This window comes from Phyllobates terribilis, unplaced genomic scaffold (assembly GCF_046119375.1).
Source record: "Phyllobates terribilis strain yellow unplaced genomic scaffold, ASM4611937v1 Scaffold_10__3_contigs__length_209671492, whole genome shotgun sequence".
Taxonomy (NCBI): domain Eukaryota; kingdom Metazoa; phylum Chordata; class Amphibia; order Anura; family Dendrobatidae; genus Phyllobates; species Phyllobates terribilis.
In genome coordinates this window covers 146506386-146512385 of record NW_027362770.1, presented here as the reverse complement: position 1 = coordinate 146512385, position 6000 = coordinate 146506386, and the positions used below count along the sequence as shown (strand labels likewise).

At 50.7% G+C, this 6000-nt stretch overlaps 1 long non-coding RNA gene across 1 annotated transcript in view; it reads left to right on the top strand.

The window, feature by feature from the left end:
- Nucleotides 1–304: 304 nt before the first annotated feature.
- LOC141164531 (uncharacterized) overlaps nt 305–6000 on the top strand; it is a 40967-nt gene continuing 35271 nt past the window's right edge. The window contains exon 1 of the long non-coding RNA XR_012250925.1: nt 305–397. This is a non-coding gene — a long non-coding RNA (uncharacterized lncRNA). The remainder of the gene's footprint in view (nt 398–6000) is intronic.

Sequence of the window (6000 nt, the reverse complement as noted above, 5' to 3'; positions counted from 1 at the left end):
TGGTTCCCAGGTGACAACAATGCCATTTATCCTTTTTAAACGATACTAGGCTGATTCAGACATTACCCACAGTCTAGATGAACACTTTAACATCTTTGCCAGCAATGGTCAGCCCTTGCCTCAGGTGGGGTATAAAGAGGTGACCATAAACGTTGGCCGAGTAGAATTGCCATCGCAAGGGTTGATTATTGTAGATATTGATCGCCGAGAAAGTCATCCTATGATAACCTTAGGCACCAATGTTATAGAGAATTGTCTTGGAGAAATTATTGTTTTGTTGCAACAGGTCGCAGAGACTGCCAGTTTTAGTCAGCAGCGAGTTCTGCAGAAAGAGATCAAAGTCCTGATGCAGAGACAGCAGGTAGAGCTGTCTGGTGGAGAAGTCGGCAGTGTCAGAGTGAGTGATCCATTACCCATTGCAATACCCCCTAGGAGTGAAATGTTAATATGGTGTTGGGCAGCAATAGGTCTCAGGGGTCAAGATTATCAGGCCCTGGTAGAACCCATGTACTCTGATAGTAGGCCCACCATCTTGACAGCCAGGGGGGTAGTCGATGTCCGCAAGGGGAGAGTACCAATATGCATCCTGAATTGTGGGGAGAAAGAAGTCCATTTACCCCGGTATGCCACCCTTGCTAAGCTGTTCACTGTCAGAAACAATGCAATAAAGGCAGTGGAACCCTTGCCTCCGTCCGAACAGTCAGACGACAATGGCTCCAAGGGGCAGATGGAGGATTGGTGTCAGAAGCTACAAGCAGGCACTGACTGACTAAAAGCATGGGGTGTACCGGGTGGTCCAAGAATATGAGCGAGTCTTTAGCAAACACCCACTAGACTTTGGGCAGGTAAAAGGGGTCCAACATCATATCCCCACAGGAGATCATCCGCCCATTAAAGAGAGGTACCGGCCTGTACCCCCAGCTCACTATCAATGTGCCAAGGGAATGTTAAGGGAGATGAAGAAGGCTGGGGTGATCAGAGATAGTTGTAGCCCCTGGGCAGCTCCATTAGTCCTCGTTAAAAAGAAAGATGGTACAATGAGGATGTGTGTTGTTTATAAGCAGATTAACCGCATTACACATAAGGACGCCAACCCATTACCCAGAATTGAGGAATCATTAGCTGCACTGAGATCCGCTAACTATTTCTCCACTTTAGATCTCACCAGTGGGTATTGGCAGGTTCCCGTGGCAGAGGCGGACAGAGAGAAAACCGCGTTTACGACACCAATGGGCCTCTGCGAGTTCAACTGCATGCCATTCGGGCTCTGCAACACCCCGGGAACATTCCAGCGGTTAATGGAGTGTTGCCTAGGACACAAAAACTTCGAAACTGTTCTGCTGTACCTGGACGACGTAATCGTCTACTCAAAGATGTATGAAGACCACCTGGAGCATCTGACCGAGGTGTTCGAGGCCTTATCCGGTTTTGGTCTGAAAGTAAAGCCATCCAAGTGCCACCTGTTGAAGCCCAAGGTACAGTACCTAGGCCATGTGGTAAGCACCGAAGTTGTAGCACCAGAACCTGAAAAAGTCACTGTGATAAAGGACTGGCCAAGTCCCTCCACTATCAAGCAAGTGCGGCAGTTCCTCGGGCTGATAGGCTACTACAGGAGATTCCTCAAGGGTTTCACCAAGATAGCGGCACCCATGCAGGACCTCTTAGTGGGCCAGTCCAAGAAGGCCAAGAACCCGAATCCTCCGTTCATGTGGGGTAAAAAAGAAGAAGAATCCTTCACTCGACTGAAGGTGGCTCTTACGGGAGACAAAGTCCTGGCCTACCCCGACTATGGCCAACCCTTTATACTCTATACGGATGCCAGCAATGTGGGATTGGGAGCGATTGCCTATGCCAGCAGGAAGCTCCATCCCACAGAAAGGAACCCCGACAACTATAGTTCCTTCAAGTTGGAGTTTTTAGCCATAGTCTGGGCTGTAACAGAGCGCCTCATACACTACCTGGCTTCAGTGAAGTTTACCATTTTCACAGACAATAATCCACTGACCCACCTTGAAACGGCGAAGCTAGGTGCGCTGGAGCAGCGATGGATGGCCCGGCTGTCCAACTACGAGTTTACCATCAAGTATCAGGCGGGGCATAAAAACGCTAATGCTGATGCGCTGTCCAGGATGCCCAAGTTGCCAGATGGGGGAAAAGACCCGGAAGAGCTGGAGGAGATAGAGCTACCGGCTTTCCATCATCACGGGGTGACCCAGTGCTCCCACTGTGTGAGGGACAAGCTCTCTGCCAACAGAGAGGCCACATTTAACCCATTGCCCCACCATGGATGGGCAGAGACGCAGGATAGCGACCCGGCTGTCCACCTAGTAAAGGAGTTGCTGACACAAGCTGACTCGCACCCAGTTGTGGAAGAAGAAGGGCAAGCTGTTCATCTACAAGGGAAAGCTGTGTCGGAGAAGCATCAACTCCCGAACACACGAACTGGTCTGGCAGGTGGTATTCCCGAAGCGGGATGCGCTAATGGTCTTAGAGAGGTGTACCACGATGAAGCAGGACACTTCGGGTGGAAGAAGTTGGAAGTCCTGCTACGTGAGCGATTCTACTGGGTTGGCATGAGGAAAGCAATCGAGAGATGGTGTCGAGAATGTGGTCCATGCAACCTGAGACGGAAAGACCGTAATAGCCAGCGGGCTCCCCTGCAGCCCATAGTCACCAAACAACCACTTGAACTGGTAGCCTTGGACCACGTGAAGCTAGCCCCAAGCTGGGCAGGTTATGTCTACACTCTCACCATAGTAGACCACTACTCCCGGTTCCTGGTAGTAGTGCCAGTGAAGGATCAGACGGCTAAGACCGCAGCCAAAGCGACAACAACACTTTTGTCACCCGCACGGTTACACTGAACGAGTACTTACCGACCAAGGCACAGCCTTTGAAGCAGAAGTGTTTCAAGAATTCTGTAACTTGTACGGCTGCAAGAAAATAAGGACGACGCCGTATCATCCCCAGACCAACGGGTTATGCGAGAAAATGAACCAGGTAGTAATAAACCTGTTGAAGACGCTGCCCCTTGAAGAGCGTAGCCTGTGGCCAGAGAAGTTACCGGATTTGGTAGACCTACATAACCACATCCCAGTGAACTCCACCAACTGTACACCCACCTACCTGATGAGGGCAAGACCTGGCAAGTTACCCATTGACTTAGACATGGGAGTTTTAACACCTGAGACAACATCACCAGATGTAGACTGGGATACGGAGTGGCAGCAACAATACCGCAAGGTGCAAGTGACTAGCCCAGGGGATGGGGATGACTCGGTACCCGGGCCTTTGCCTGGCCTTGGGGATGTCGCGGTGGTCGGCTCCCGGGCCCGTACCCTGGGGTCAGCTTTTAAAAGGGAATTGTTTGTTAAGTTTTATGAAAGTTTGTGACGCCACCTGTGGCTTCTGGTGAGAATCACCAGCGCTGCGCAGTCCACTGAGGCCGATGATAAGGCAGCTCGATGGTCTAGCTCCCCACAGGTGGAGCTGGGCCTCAGGGCAGCGTGCGGAGAGGGGGATGCAGGACAGGTGAGACCCAGCCGGGTCAGAGCAAGAACAGGGACAGACACGATAGTCACTTCAGTACCTTTTACTGATGGAAATTCAGCCACGTCCCGGAGCACTGTAGGGTGAAGGGTGCATATCAGGATCCTCCCCAATGAGCGGGTGTAGGGCCTCCTGTTACTTGCCTCTGCACAGTAAGTTTCTGACCTGCCTGGAGCTAGGCCTTACTTTATCTCTGTCCTGCGCTGGCTGACCTTGTGGTAGGGCCTTTTCTTGGAATACAAGCTCCTCAGCTTGCGGGGCCTATGTGTCTCCTGGCTCTGTTACATATCAGCACTTTAGCGATCCTGGGACTTGTAGTTCTCCAGGGATTCCGGTTATGCCTTACTGGGTCATAGAGATCCCAGTAAGCTCGGACCCGGTGTCCGGTAACTGCTTCGGGGTAAGCTGGTTAAGCTCCTCTGCCCCCTATGTACTAACTCTCCACTCGCCTTCGGCCTACTCGGGCCCTCACTAGGCTATACACACTAACGGCAGCTTGCCGCGCTTCACCGATCTTATGGCGCCGGCACACCTAAAGCTCACTATTCTGAGCTACAACTGAGTCTGGACCGTGCTCCACTGCAGACTGACCTCTCTCAGACTTCTCTACTGCAGGAACTCTCTCAACAGACTTGGCTCTCTGTCGACTCCAGACTAACTGAGCTACCAACTCCACCTTCCCTATTTATATCCCTAACGGGCTCCCTCTGCTGGTCTGAGGTGGAAGGTGGAGATGTGTGAATGTTTATGGGGGTCTCTTGTGGAGGAATCCATCAATGCACTCTTCTAGGATCTGTGATACCAAGCGCAGCTGGGCGTCACACAAGAATGTGTAGAGAGAAGTTTGTCCCAGGCGAGACAGAGGCAGGAAAGAACTTATAATCAGCACGCACCTGCAGTTCCCTTGTCACCTGGAGAACAGGTACTCAAAAGGAAGAGATGAGTTCACAAATTAGATGATCAGTGGGAGGTTGAGCCATACACCATCTTACCTTCAAACTTCGACAACACCAAGGTATGCCTCATCAGTAAAAATGGAGGAGAGGCTTCGGCGGCAGTCTCAAGAGACCACCTAAAGATATGCCCTGATCAATTGAGACACCAAGAGGAAGACCAAAACAGCCCCCAGCACACAGAAAGTGTGGAAGAGACAGTCCAAACCATCCTTGGAGAATTTCCCCGGTCTTGGACGCAGGCGAACCAAGCAATCGTGGTACCTGTTCTGACCTTCCCCAAGTAGCCTTACCAGAAGCTGCAGAGACTCTAGAACAGCTGAGAGACCAGACGGTCCCAGCAACAGATGCCACAACCGCAGTGAAACAAGTGAATCTACCCCCTGCTAGCAGTGAATCTGTCAGTCCCATGGTGAGTATAGGAGTTCGCAGAAGTCAATCTGGTATACCAGTACTACGTAGGTCCACAAGTAGCGCAGTGAATAATGCACCCACCACACCAGCAGTAGACACTAAAGACCCGGGTAGGTCATTAGCAATAACTGTACTGCGTCGATCAACCCATAGAACCAGAGGCCAGCTCCCTGCCCGTTATAGGGACTAAAGTGTAATAAGATAATAGTGTATAGCATATAATTGCAACCGTTAAGCATGAGAGCCTACAAAGACTTCTTGTAAGAACTTTTAAGCAATCGTGAGTATATATGGTTATCATATTTATGGACAAATGGACCACAGGACTAGATGTGGACAGAACAATATTGAGTAAAGTTAATTGTTAGCCTTGAAAATATACCAAAGGCATGGCCAAAAACCAGGCCCACCGACAGAGTGCCCTGAAGCCACGCCCAGGGACGATACACGAAGTGGGTTAAGGCGGTTCCCATCAACCAACCTTCAGGTGCCTGGAAAAAGACAATTCCCAGATATCGGCATAAACAATAAGCGTCGCAATGACTGCTCCCAATTTTTGTTTGTTTTTTTGATGTTCTGTAATTTTTGCCTTTTTGAGACTTTGTAAATTTTTGGTAATATGAATCGTTATTGTTGTTAATTGTTTAACTCTAAAGGTGTCCTCAGTCCAGGAGTACTGAATTTAACTAGGGGGGAATGTGGCACCCCAGGAGTCCGGTTGTCACATTTGCATTGCCTCCCTCACACGGGGTGATGCCATGCCTAGAAGCAAGGAGGGGTCCCTTTATCAGGTAACACCGGCATCCAACACATTTCCTGGCTCCAGACCAGAAGGGGGAGCTCTAACCCGGTTTCAGGGGAGCTTTCCTTTTAAATTGGAGCCTGGAGGGGGGGTTTAGAAAAGTCGGTTGGATAGAGAAAAGTCAGTTGGAGACAGGAGAGCGACGAGGGAGAACCTGGGGAGGGGAGCTGTGACCAAGCTCGCCCCAGAGAAAAGCGCCAGAAACCGGGTACTCAAGTCCCAGCAGCTAGGTCCGGAGGGCAGGAGACTGCAGGTCTCCTGGCCCCACCAAACACCCGGCAG